General features: G+C 35.8%; 1 protein-coding gene across 9 annotated transcripts in view; it reads right to left on the bottom strand.

Annotated features, from left to right (window-relative positions):
- DROSHA (drosha ribonuclease III) overlaps positions 1 to 14,014 on the bottom strand; it is a 123,746-nt gene that overhangs the window by 106,841 nt on the left and 2,891 nt on the right. For 6 of the 9 annotated variants that reach the window (XR_008917777.1, XM_016431432.2, XM_016431430.2 and 3 more), the window contains exon 3: positions 3,467 to 3,528. The exons of the other annotated variants lie outside the window; for them this stretch is intronic. The gene's annotated coding sequence lies outside the window, so the exon portion shown is untranslated. The remainder of the gene's footprint in view (positions 1 to 3,466; positions 3,529 to 14,014) is intronic. 9 annotated transcript variants of the gene reach the window in all.

Genomic DNA, 14,014 nt, shown 5'->3' with positions numbered 1-14,014 from the left:
GATGAATAGGAAGTTTAAAGGAAGGATGGGATAGGTAGGAGGAAAAGAGTTAGAAAATAAGAGATTAAGGCTGAGTCTGAAGTGCCAGTGCAGCAGCATCCAGGAAGAAGTGTCCAACAGGCTATTTATGAAGCACTCCTATTGGGTTGGTGGGCAGAGGGACAAATGAAGTAAAACATGTCCTCAGGTGAAGAGGGGGAAGGGAGCAGCTCAACAGGAGTCCCTCTGCCTCTCTAGTAACAAAACTTTGGTGTGGAATGATGAACATGACCACAGAGAGTTCTGTGTGCCATAAGTTTGCCACCACGAGTCTAGAAGATAAAGATGTTGGGACTTCCTCCCATGAGTGACCCAATGATATCCCTACATCAATTTGGTGGCAGTGTCTGATGTGGGAGCCAATGACAAAGTACATGCACATTCACTATACTTAAAAGATCTTCTTGAGCACCACTCCAAGAAGAAAAGAACTTCCAGCTCCTAGAAGTTATACATGGTTGCAAGAGTATCAGTATATAAATAAATGGGAATGTAGTTCTGATGCCATGTCTTATTCCCCAAAAATATGTCACAGAATGACCACATGAACCACAGAACTTTAAAATCAGAAGCAACTTTGGTTGGTTTCAACTTCAGGGAACAAAATGCTCATTCCAAATTAAGCTGATCACTTCTAATCTCATCACCATGCTTAACACCTTCCCACCTACCTCAGTCTACAGTGACTGCAGAGCTAGAGGGTGAGGTAGTAATCTCCTCCTAATCTTTTCCCTATCAGAGGGTGGAAATTGGAGTTTCAGCTCACTGAACTTTACATCTACAGCTCTACTGGGGTTCAACACTCCATGGAACAAGATATCACCTTGGTGCCCACCCTGCACCCCATCCCTTCACCTATCCGGCTTCTTTTTGATTATCATCTTCCTCCCTGAGGCTGTAAATTCCTAGAAGGAAGGAGCTGTCTTTCTCATTTGTATGTCTCAGACTAAACACAGTATCTGGCACTTAAATGTTTACTGAATTTAATTTCAAGACAAGACAGGCATTATCTATCAAAGGAATTCAGAGGTGGTCAGACAGGAAGGAAAATCAGGAGATAACTAGGTCAAAAAGGCTAAGAATATGAGGGCAGCTGGGTGGCTCAGTGGATTGAGAGTCAGGCCTAGAGATGGGAAGTTCTAGGTTCAAATCTGGCCTCAGACACTTACCAGCTGTGTGACCCTGGGCAAGTCACTTGACCCCCATTGCCTAGCCCTTACCACTCTTCTGCCTTGGAGTCAAGATGGAAGGTAAGGGTTTAAAAAAAAAAAGGCTAAGAATATCTAGGAAAACAGGGTTGTTCCGTACTATCAAAAATTTTACAAAATAACTAAGAAAATCTGATGTTGCCATTAAAAACTTATTATTCTCAGAAAGAAAGCCATATCAGTCTAGGATCAGACAGAAGCCATATAAAAAAGGACTGAGAAATAAATGAGAAATGAGGGTGAATACAAAAGTAGATAGCTTTTTCTAGGGGTCTGGCAAAATCAAGTAAAGATTTAAAGATGGGAGGAGACAGATGATTACAGGCAGCAAAAAGAGCCTAAAGCTAAGAATGAATATGTGAGAAAAGAAAATGAACAAGCTCTTTGAGAAGAAATGAGATCAAAAGCACAAGTACCTATAGCCCAAGGAGGTTAAAGACAGAAAGAAAGGAAGGTCCTACTGTGGGTAAATATATGTGTATGTATGCATATATATAGATACACATACATATTTATATATGCACACATGTCTGCACACATTTATCTATGCATACATTCACACATATATTCCAGCACTTTTTCTGATACTAAAGGACTAGTAACAAAGGATAAGTTCATCAACTGGAGAATGGTTGAACAAGAATGTAATAATGCAATATTAGTATAAGAAACAAGGATTATGAAGAATTCAGGGAATTATTGGAGACATATGAACTGATGCAAAGTAAAATAAAATAAAACAGAAAAATTATATAATAATGACACACAAATGTAAATGAAAAGGATAAAAGAAATAAACCCAAAATCTGTGTAGTTACAATTAATAAAGTTTCCCCCTAAGGAAGAAACAAGAAAATAAATTTCCTTCCCTTCTTTGTAATGAAGTATAATTAGTGTTGTACATTAAATATGTTGCTTTATTCAATGTATATATTGGTTAATTTTGCTAAAAAAAGTCTCTTTTATCCTTTCTAATTCTGGATTATAAGAGATAGCTCATTGAATAGAGAAGTGAAGGGATTTAATTGGGAAAAGGAGGTAATATATAAATCAATCAAGAAAATGATTATGAAACTAAACTTTCAAAGACAGCAAATTAGGCAGAAGTTCAAAAGCTAAATTTCATTATTTTTAAGATGAGAAAAAACTGAACAGTTTGAAAGGAATTAATATTAGCATATAATCAAATTATCTAGTAACTGATAATACATTCCTTAATACTTGAGAAACACAACTGAATTATAGATATAAAGCTAGCTATAGAGTTAGGAAGAACTAGACTATTTCAATCTTAGACTACACCAATGGATTTAATGCCTAATCAGAAATGATGTCATGGTCAAACACATCTGAAATACTATGTTCTCTTCTGGGTATCACATTTTAGAGAGAATATAAGTAGAGTGAGGAGCAGCATAGTATATGGCAGGTAAAAAGCCTGCCTTGGAGTCATGAAGACCTAGTTTAAGCCCCTGGCTATGTGTCCTTGAGCAAAGGTAATCTCTCTCAATGGTCTAGGAGAGTCCAAGATTATAGACTGTAAAACAGCAGCTGATTTGCATTGGACAAAGATGTTCCTACCCAAAAGTTCTCAGAGGATTAGACCACACTGTCTCATGCTTTAGGAAAATTTGCTCCACCGATTTTTTAAAACATCTACTATGCTGTTATTTATTTCCTTCAGGGTAAGGTTGGGGAATGAGCAGTATTCTGGTTTTTCTACAGTGGAAAGAATCCTTAACTTGGAATTAGAAGATCTTGGGTCATGATTCTGGCCCTATAGTTCATTTCTCTGTAATTTGTAGCTTTGTTCTCTATATACTCTATACAGTTCTGACTAGTTCTATCTAAGTCATGAAATACTATATATTCTGACTTTCCATATAACATTTACCATGTTATCTGCCTCATTTTGTTACTTAACTACTTCATATAAATATATCTTTTCCCCCACAAAAGGATAAGATTCCTTAAGGGCATAAATCTTTTGTGCTTCTCTGACAGTCTCCAGAATACATAGCAGCCCAGTGAAGTATTTGCTAAATTGAAATGAATTAAAATTCAAAATCGAACTAATACTGATTCATTAAATATATAGTCTAAAAAAAAAAGAAAATGAAAGGCTTAGGTACATGCTTCTGTGACTAGTAGGCTCAGTAGATGAGTAGCATGGTTAGATGGAGAAATAAGGACCCCTAAATTTCTTATACTATCTTTACCTCTAACTTGCTGCAAGGCTCTCAGAAAAATCACTTCACCTTCCTGTGCTCTAGTCTTCCTCCTGTGTAAAATAAGGACATATATCAAACAGTGAAGTTATATACTTAACTTAAAAATAAGGGTTTTTAACATTTTTTAATTGGATAAAAATGAATATAAGTATCTTTTGTAATTGTGACAAGGAGAAAAATTCTTAAACAAGAGATAGACAAGAGCATAAAAGCTGTAATAATTTGATTATATGATATTAAAAAGCTTTTGCACAAGAAAAAACAGTAAAGCTAGAATAAGGAAAATAGTGATAAGGGTTATATATCAAAGATACATGCAGAAAAGAATTAACTCAACTCTCATATATTCAAGTTCCATCAGTATACAAATGAATTCCATTTGTGTAGACTTCATTATTTTCCTCTCCTGAGCATCCTCCAGCATTAGCAACTTCCAATTAGACATTTCAAACTAGACATCCATCCCATAAAGCAAAATCAAACTCATGTCCAAAAGACCCACTCCCTTCCTACAATCCCTATTTCTGTGAAAGTTGGGATCATTCTTCTAGTTACTCACAACTTGCATCATTCTCTCCCTCAACTCACACAATCAATCACTTGGCAACTCTTTTTACCACAATTACATTTCTCATCTATCCTATTCTCCCTACTGCCAACTACTACTCCTCAAATTTCATCACCTCTAACCCAGCCAATTCAAATAGCTTCCTAATTAGGCTCTTTGCTGCCCTACTCTATAACTCAAACTCCATAGCAGCCAATCCAGTATTTCTAAAAAGCGTAAGTCTGGGGGCAGCTGGGTGGCTCAGTGGATTGAGAGTCAGGCCTAGAGATGGGAGGTCCTAGGTTCAAATCTGACACTTCTTAGCTGTGTGACCCTGGGCAAGACACTTAATCCTCATTACTTAGCCCTTACCACTCTTCTGCTTTGGAGGCAATATACAGTATTGACTCCAAGATGGAAGGTAAGGGTTATTACATTTAAAAAAAATAATAAGTCTAACAAGTCACTTCCCAATTGAAGAAAATTCAAGAACTTTCCATTGTTACTAGGATCAAATACAGACTCCTCAATTTGAGAAGCTCTTTACCATGGAAACTCTAGGACAACCAAATTGATTTCCTTGCAGTCTCTTATTTACAACATCCTATTTCCCACTCTGCACCTTTACATAAACTGTCCTTCTATGTACTCCCTAGTCTGTCCTTGCTAGAATTCCTAGCTTCCTTCAAAGCCCAGTTCAAGCACTGCCCCCTACACTCAAGTTCCCTCAGTTGCTAATGCCTCCCTCTACCTGATATTCAATTTGTATGTATGTGCCTATTGCTTTCCCACAACAGAATGCAAGCTCCTTGAGGGAAAGGACTGTTTTTTTGTCTCTCTGTATTCTTACTGCTTAATGCCACCTGGCATTAGGTTCAGTAAGTATTGAATAAATGTTTATTGTTGATCTGAAAGAAATAAAATTTGACTCCAAGGTTACTGCAGAGGGGAGGGGATTAAATCCATAACTAGACTACTGCTTTGGATAAGTATACCTTTCAGTTAAAGGCAGCCCATAAATACTTATTAAGCAGCTTTATGCCATGAACCGTGCTAGGGGCTGGGGAAACAAAGAAAAGCAAAAGGGGTAATCTGGGTTCAAGGAGCTCTCAGTTTAATGGGAGAAACAACACAAAAAAACATTAAAAAACAGGCTCCTTATAGGATAAGTTGGAGATAACCAACAAAGAAAGGCACTAGAATTAAGGGAGATATGGAAAGGTTTCTTATAGAAAGTGGAATTGCAGAGATGAGGAAAGTAAGAGTTGCAAGTACTGGAGATGGCCAGTGAAAACATAAGGAATTGAGAAAGTGTTTTGTGCAAGGAAAAGGAAATAGGCCAATGGCAAGGATCAAAAATTATATGGTAGGAAGAAGGATGTGAAAGTGACAAATTTGTGCTTTAGGAAGATCATCTCAGCAATTTAGTGGGAAATGGACTGGAATTGGAGAGAAACTTGTGGCATGAAGAATAACCAGTCAACTATTGCAATAGTCCAGGTGCGAGTGCATCTGAGTGGCAGTGGCAGAAGAGATAGAACAGGTAAAATGGAGGGTGAGGGGGTGTAGCTTAAGAAAATTTTATATTCATGGGAGGATACCTGGGTACCTGGGACAGGGAGAGGGAAGCATAATCAAGATTATTTAGGTCAAGGTGAAAGAAATAAAGGGAATTGATCTTGTCATTGGATACACTACAGACAATCTAAATAGAAAGAGAGAACAAATTACAAGTTAGTATGATAAATCACAAGCCTGGCACAGAAGCATAATATATAGTCCCAGGAGACTTATTCAGAATCTGAAAAAAGAGAGCAGCTAATCATTTGCTGACTTGCCTTCATTATAACTTCACCCTTGAAATGGTGGAGGAATCAAAAAAGGGAAATTCTGTTCTGCATCTGTTTCTTACTACTAGGGTAGAACTGGTGGCTAGGGTGAAAATTAGAAACCCTGGGAGGGAGATAGGACATTTCTTTTGTGACAGAGAAGAAGCATCCTAAGTTTGCAGAGAGTGTACCTCAAAAGATTCAGAGGAAAAATAGGCAGTATGCCATTAAGCAAAATGCTAGGAGGGAAATTAATCCAGAAAAATGGGAAATAATCAAGAAAGAAATTCTAAAAACAAGAGGAGAAATATTTCCAATGAGGGGGAAATGGGATTTGTCTGAAGAGATCAATGCAAATGTTCTGAGAAGCTACCACCAAACTTTAATTTTTTAAAAGGAATTCCCAAAAGATAGAAGTCATGGTATGACATCATATAAAAAGTATCCAAACGGGGGCGGCTGGGTAGCTCAGTGGATTGAGAGCCAAGCCTAGAGACAGGAGGTCCTGGGTTCAAATCTGGCCTCGGACACTTATCAGCTGTGTGACCCTGGGCAAGTCACTTGACCCCCATTGCCTAGCCCTTACCACTCTTCTGCCTTGGAGCCAATACACAGTATTGACTCCAAGACGGAAGGTAAGGGTTAAAAAAAAAAAAGTATCCAATCAACATTGGCAGAAGCTTGGGGAAAAAAAAGCTAGGAAAAGAAAATGATCTTTGTCTCTAATGAATAATGTTTGGAAATGATCAAATAAAATATTGTTTAAAAAAAAGCTAAGGACAACAAAATGTTAATTTTTAAACTTGAGTCTGTTTCATAAGATCATTCTAACTTACTCCAAAAAGACATATCATGGGTAAGCTGATCACTTTGCAATGATTTTTGTTGGCCACAATAGCCCATAAAATAGAGAAAAATTTAAAAAGGCCTTCAATTCCTTATAGTCCCCTTCTACTTCTCCAGGAGCAAAGGTACAGGAAAGAAAATATGGGCTGTTAAGTTACATAACTTTTAGACTATTGCTAAACTTGGAAATTTGACTCAAAATTTTCAATGCCAGATCCAAGGAACAAATGGATGAGGAACTGAATTATACTAATCTTGATAGTCATGCTATAAATGATGGAGGATGAGAAAGAAGAGTAGGAGGAGGAAGAAGAATTTACAGTTAAGTCATCATGTACTACAGTATAATATACTAATATAATAACATACAGTACTACATGTACTAAAGTATATGCCAAAAGACTACCATGAAAATAGCTTATATGCCAACTTCAGTTTGTTGAGGCTAGAGATATATTACATAAAGAACTTGATAGGCCCTTCTAGATCTAATCAACATGTACTATCTTTCTTGGTGATTTCAATGAAAAGGTTGGTTACGGTGAGGATTCTTAGAAATATAAAGGAAATCATGGTTCAAGAAGAAAGAATGGTAGAAGCCAGAGATTTGTGAAATACACCGAAACTTCATGCCACTATAGTATGAATCCTTTCAGTTTTTTTTAATAAATGATAGACACCAATTGTGATAAATATCAAATAACTATCACTCACTCTCACATATACTCTCTATCTAAGAAAGAAGGCTCATTGTGAAGTTATGTGAAAGTTATCTAAAATCAACTTTCAGGAAATAGTCAAGACCATCAAGTCACCATAGCTAATCAAAATGAGCAAAACATAAGGAAAAAAATGATGTACAACTGAAAATAACAAACTTTAACTAAACATACAAAAATAGATGGCTTTGTAATAATTAAAATTATGAGGCTGCAGCAGGTAGCTTTATAACTTTATTAAATCAAAGTAGTAGTAATAAAGAGAGGGAAAGGTAGGGAAAGAGAGGGAAAGGTAGGGGAAAAGTAGAGAGATACTTAGCTTACTAATCTATTGGCCACCATGATGGATTGAAACTGACCTCAGACAAGGGTTCCTCAGCTCTTCCCAATCTAGCCTGAAGCCTCCTTACAGACTTCTGGGTTTCCCCTTATAACCTCTTTTCTCCTTCCACTACCTCTTACACATCACATCTAAGGAACCCACCACAGTTTCTTAATTTGCCTGGACTACCCAGAGGGGCAGTGTCTGTGGAATCAGTTTCCAGTCTAGTTGGTTCCTTGGTTCTTTAACTTCCTTTCTATGAGAGCTTATTCATACCTGAATTTACTCAGTGGTCTTTGACCTCCAGGTCACTGAGAAATGACATAAAAAAAAAAGGCAACATAAGGGAGAGATTTGCTTCCAACAACTTCTTGTATTTAAATAGGAAAATCATTTCCCTCATATCAGCTTCTGCCAAAAACCTAAAAATGGAATCAGACTAAACAATAATTAAGAAATCCAATGAAAAATTACATTGCATGACATCTTCCCTACCATAACTATAAAAAGTCAATAGATTGGGGGCGGTTGTGTGGCTCAGTAGATTGAGAGCCAGGCCTAGACATGGAAGGTCCTAGGTTCAAATCTGGCCTCAGACACTTCCCAGCTGTGTGGCCCTGGGCAAGTCACTTAACCCCCACTACCTAGCACTTACCACTCTTCTGCCTTGGAACTAATACACAGTATTGATTCCAAGGAAAAGGTACGGGTTAAAAAAAAAAAGTCAATAGATTGGACAACAGGAAAAGAGGTCACCAGAAAAGTAAAAACAGCAAGTAGCTACCCAATCTGATATTTATAATCAGGGTTCTGTGTCTGGAGGGTGGCAAGAATGGAAGAGTGCCTCAACAAAACTACAGGGGGTTCAGTGCATATGTGACAGTTCAGGTTGGGATACTCCAAGTCCAGGTATCTGTGGTCCATACTAATTTGTCCTGAGACATATAGGGCTTTCTCAATGTTTTTAACCTCAAAAACTGATGATGGAAGTTGGCACAGAAATCCAAATCACCCAAACAACCAGACTAAGAAGGGAAGATCACCTTTACACCAACAAGGAGTCTGTCTCTAGCACAAAGCTTCAATGCAGAAACGACAGCTCAAAAAAGGAGTAAAGAAATACAATTAAGTCCAGCAGATACCCAAAAATCCAACTTAGAAGTAACTACACACCAACATCAGAATAGCAAAGGAAAAAAAATAGGTTTTACAGAAAAACTATATGAACACCTAGAAGAAATGAAGCAAAAAAAAAATAAAAGCTCATGAGAAAAAGAATTGGGAACATAAGTAGCTTAGAAGGGAAAGTGATATCTTATCCAAGCAAAAGGTGCCCTGAAAATTAAAATAGATCAAATGGATATGAGAGATAGCAAGAAATATTAGAACAAAATCAAGAAAAAAGAAAATGCATGGCATCATATATGAAAAATAACTGACCTGAAAAATAGGTCATGGAAAGATAATTTCAGATAATCACTGTAAGAAATGGAAATCAGGATTAAATACGGAAAATATTTAGATATCACATCACAGGAAAACATAAATTAAAACTGCTCAGATTATGAGAACCTGGGGTTAAAATGAAGACATACAGAATCTACCAATCAACTGGGGAAAAAAATCCAAAAGGAAAAATCTTAGGAAGGTTAGTCAAAATCTAGTGCCTCCTGGTTAAAGAAAAAATTATTCAAGCAACTAGAAAGAAAGAGTTCAACCAAGGAACCACAAGTAACATCACAGAAGACATGGAAAGCTTCTGGCTTAAAGGCAAAAAAAAATTACAATAATAGCTAGCATTTCTGTAGTATCTAGTATGTGTCAGACACTGTACTCTACAATTACATTTTATCCTCATGAACAACTCTAGCAAATAGGTGCTACTATTTATTTACAGATGAGGAAATGGAGGCAAAAAGAGATTAAGTGACTTACCAAGGGACAAACAGCTAAAATGTGTTGGGAGGCCAGATTTGAAACCAGGTGTTTCTGACTCCAGGCTCAGCACTATACTCACTGTATGTTCTATCTTACACCCAAGAATAACTTATCTTTTTAATGCTGAGCAAAATTCCACAAAAGAAAAAAACCCATGAACTTTTGATGGAAAAAGACTTTTAAGAATTCGATGAAAAGAAATAAAAATATGAACTTGAAATGCAAACACAAGACTTAAGAGAACTTAGAAAGGTAAATTTATTTAGGCAATTTGAAGTTATATGATTTAGTATTAAAATTGTAATAAGCAAAGAAAAAGCATCTCTTCAGAATCTTAATATCTTCAAAAGGTATTGAGAGGATGAAGAAAAATGAAAGATGGTTCTGATCTGAGGGTTTTAAGATAGCAAAGAAGGGAGGACAACAGGTACCCATTAGTTTAGAAAGAAAAAGGAGGCAGAATTTGCTATTTTTCATAACTGGAATGCACGAGTATACAAATGGAGACGGTTAGGAGGACTGAGCATCTGATAGTCCTATTTGAATTTAACAAAGAAAGCATGCAACACTACATAACTTGGAAGAAAGAAGAGAGTCATCAGTCAACATGAAAAGTGGAAATCTGAAGAAACTTGATAAGTATTCATTCAACACAACACTATTCGACACAAAACACAAAATCACAAACTGACATATATTGGGAGACCTCATGTAAATAAACGTGTGTCTGAAGATTGCATATGTGCAAAATATATATATATGTATATATATATAAATGTATATATTTCCTAAGTCTATAGAGTTTTTTAATCTATCATGTCCTTGTAGGGCTAAAATCTCTATGCAAGACTGAAAAAAAAAACCTTGAAAATATGTACATACTTGTATCATATATGCATAAAAGTAGATAAAACTTACTAATAAAAATTCTAACCTATAGAATTGTATAGCAACTAACCACTTTAAAATAATAGCATTGGGAAACAGATGGGGACTAGGGAAAAGTTATGTTTTTTTAGCTGGACAGCTTAGGATAAGACTATATTATATTGTTATATTTTGGATGTGATATTAACAAAAATAAGATAGATAACTGAATAAAATAATAGCATAACTTAAAATTATTTTGTAAACATGAGTAGGTTAACATATAAAATAGAAAAAGCATATATAGCTTAGCATAATATAACAAATGATTAATAAGAAAACTGTTGTATTGTTACATTGAATTTACTCATTTGGATTTGAGAAAAACCTGTTTGCTGCTACAAAAATTGTTCACCTATTGCAACATTGTAATGCAATTTGTATTATCCTTTCCTATATTCCTTTCTTAGCATAGTAGATAGAATCCTAGATAGAGTAAGATAGTAAGATAGGAACTTATTATTTTGGTGGGACAGAACATAGGATAAGAATAGGAAAAGGCAGTGCACAAGCAACATGAGCTTTTAGCAAAAGACTGTTTCTGTTAAAAACATCGCTTGTTCCTGTCAAGAAACCTAATTTCTTCAAAAACTTTCATTCCATGAACTATTGAGATACTGGACTCAAATCAATGAGCAGTGTTCTCCCCTGTTTTACCTCTCTCCTGGCTATGAGAAAACTTTGTATTTCAGTAATTAGATTTATTTAGAAAGAGATTTAGGATGACCTACAACTCCTCTAACCTTTACCCTCTACCTCAATCAGCAATTAAATCAAATAAGCAGTCAGATAGTGAATTCAAACTCGTTTATTTACATCTAGAGAGTAAGCCCATTGGCAGACTCCATCTTGTTGCCAGTTTTCAAGAAGATAGGAGGGAAAGGCTTGTGAGTACCCTAAAGCAGCACATATCCGGAATGAGGTCCCTCATACCTCTCCTTGTAGAGAAGACTTCCCCACCACCCGTGAGGGCACAGCCACCAAGGGGCAAGACTTGACTGAGGGGAGATCTCCATTTTGTCTCCCTCAAGTAATTCAAGGACTTTGGGAAGGGGTAGTGAGGAAGCCATTTCATAAACCCTTTCCTCACTGCCTTCATTTCTCCATCTAAGGAGTGAGAGTCCCCCAAAACTATAGGTTGATCATACTCAAATAACACAATTTGTGAGAAATGCATCGATTTCAACAGGAACTCTGACAGGGGTGAGAAAATAGGTTACAAAGTGCAATAATATCTGGAAAGGAACAGGCTAAGCAAAATCAATTTTCTAATCCCAAAAGAGGAAAAGGAAAAAAAAAGTTAAAAATGGGAATTTTGGAATTCTCAACTGCAGAATAGCTGGGTCAATTGTGGTATGTAGGTGAAATATAGTATTAATGAAGAGATTATTTCAGTGAATTTTGAGAAGTGGGAATTGATTACTACCATGTAACAACTTATAAAAGTACGACAATGTAAGGAAAAGAAAAACAAATTTAAAGATGTAAAAATTCTGATCAAAGTTCCGACCAATCACATCTCTAGAAGACCTATTGAAAATCATGACACTTACCTCCTGACAAAAATACTCAAGATGAGCAAGAAGACATTTTTTTGATATAGCCACTGAATGGATTTGTCTTGCTTGGCTATGTTTATTTGTTACATACAAGTTTTTTAAAGTTATTCTTTTTAATGAGAGAATTGCTTTGCTTGATATGCTTATTTGTTACAAGACTCCCTCTAAGACATTGTTGTCATTTCAAGTCATTGAAATCAGTCAATCTATAATTTTTAAGCAACTAATACATGCCGGGCACTGTGCTAAGCTCTGCAAAAGATCTAGAAATTTAGCTATAATAAAGGAGGTAAAAAGTCTACTTAAATCTTGAGCTTCCAAGAATATGAAGGTGACAATCCCAATATCACCCTTGCGATATCTCATCTGAAGTATTGTATTCTAGGGGTCACAGCTTAAAAAGGACACTAATAAGTCTTCTTTCCATATCAAATGAGGAACTATCAAAGGAATTCTTATGTTTATCATAGAGAAGATAAGAGGCTGAAGGGAAACATGACACCTATCTCCTAAAATACTAGAAGAGCTGTCAGATGAGGATGTACTTAATTCTGTTTGATTATAGAAGGCATAACTAGAAAGCATGGTTGGAAGCTGGCAAAAGAAAAAACTAGGCTTAATGCCAAGAAAGGCTTTCTTAATAATTAGAAATGTAAAAAAAGCAGAATGAGCTGGCTCAAAGGGCAGTAGGTTTACCCTCAAGCAGAAGGTACATGACCACTTTTCTGATATGTCTTAGCATGCAACATTTTGGAGTTAGGGACTGGACTACATGGCCACTCAGGTTCCTTCCAATTCTCAAATTCTGTGACTATATATAAATGACAAAAGTCATTCTCCAATGTATAAATGTCAAAAGATATAATTTTAAATGCAATTGTGAACTATTATTCATCATATAAAAAACTATACCAAATCCCTAATTGTGACCTATTATCCATCATATGAAAAAACGATCCCAAATCACTAATTACAAGAGAAATGCAAATTAAAGCAACTTGGAGAGTTCACCTCACACCCAAAAAATTGGCAAAAATGATAGATGAAATAGTCAATTCTGAAGATGAGGCAGGGCACATACACTAATATGTATGCTCTTGGTAAGCTATGAACTAGTTGAATTATTCTAGGAATCATTTGGAATTATGCCAAAATAAAATTAAAATGTCCATATCACTGGTAACCATTTATTACAAACAAGTCAAAGACAGAAGCAAAGGTCCAGTTTAAACCAAAACATTCAGATACCACCATTTTTTGTGGTAGCAAAAAACTGGAAACAAAGTAGGTGTCCCTTTTCAGAGAACATATTAACAGTGCTATATCAATGAAATGGAATGGAATGGAGTGTTCTATACAATAAGAGACAAAAAATGCAAAGAACTCAGGAACTAAGTGAAGACTTGTATGAACTGACACACTTGTCTGAAGCAGAAACAATAAAACAATATATTTAACAACTAGAATGCAAACCTAAAGAAAAATAAAAACTGAACACTATGTAGTGAAGGTAGAGGAACAAATATGAAATACTGCATTAAGTAAGACTTAATACAATCCTTTATTTAGCTAAGGTGCTTTTCGCCCTTTTCCTCTTTCTTACAAGGGAAGGTTGATAGTTAAGGATAAAGTGAGAGTCAGCAATGAATAGAATGTCAAAAAAAAATGAAAAATTAATTTTTTAAAAAGCCAGTTTAAAAAAGATGAGCTCCCAGAAAATTCATACATTTATTTCAAACAATTTGGTATTATGCAAGCTGGAAATAAAATGTTTCTCTCAAATTACTCATTACATTTTCAGTGACATTTCTTATGTGACACTACATTTTTGGGTCTATTTGGGTCTATT

The sequence above is a fragment of the Monodelphis domestica genome, chromosome 3 (genome assembly GCF_027887165.1).
Source record: "Monodelphis domestica isolate mMonDom1 chromosome 3, mMonDom1.pri, whole genome shotgun sequence".
Classification (NCBI taxonomy): Eukaryota; Metazoa; Chordata; class Mammalia; order Didelphimorphia; family Didelphidae; genus Monodelphis; species Monodelphis domestica.
Note: the sequence above shows the minus strand (reverse complement) of the source record. Positions and strands in the feature narration are given on the sequence as shown.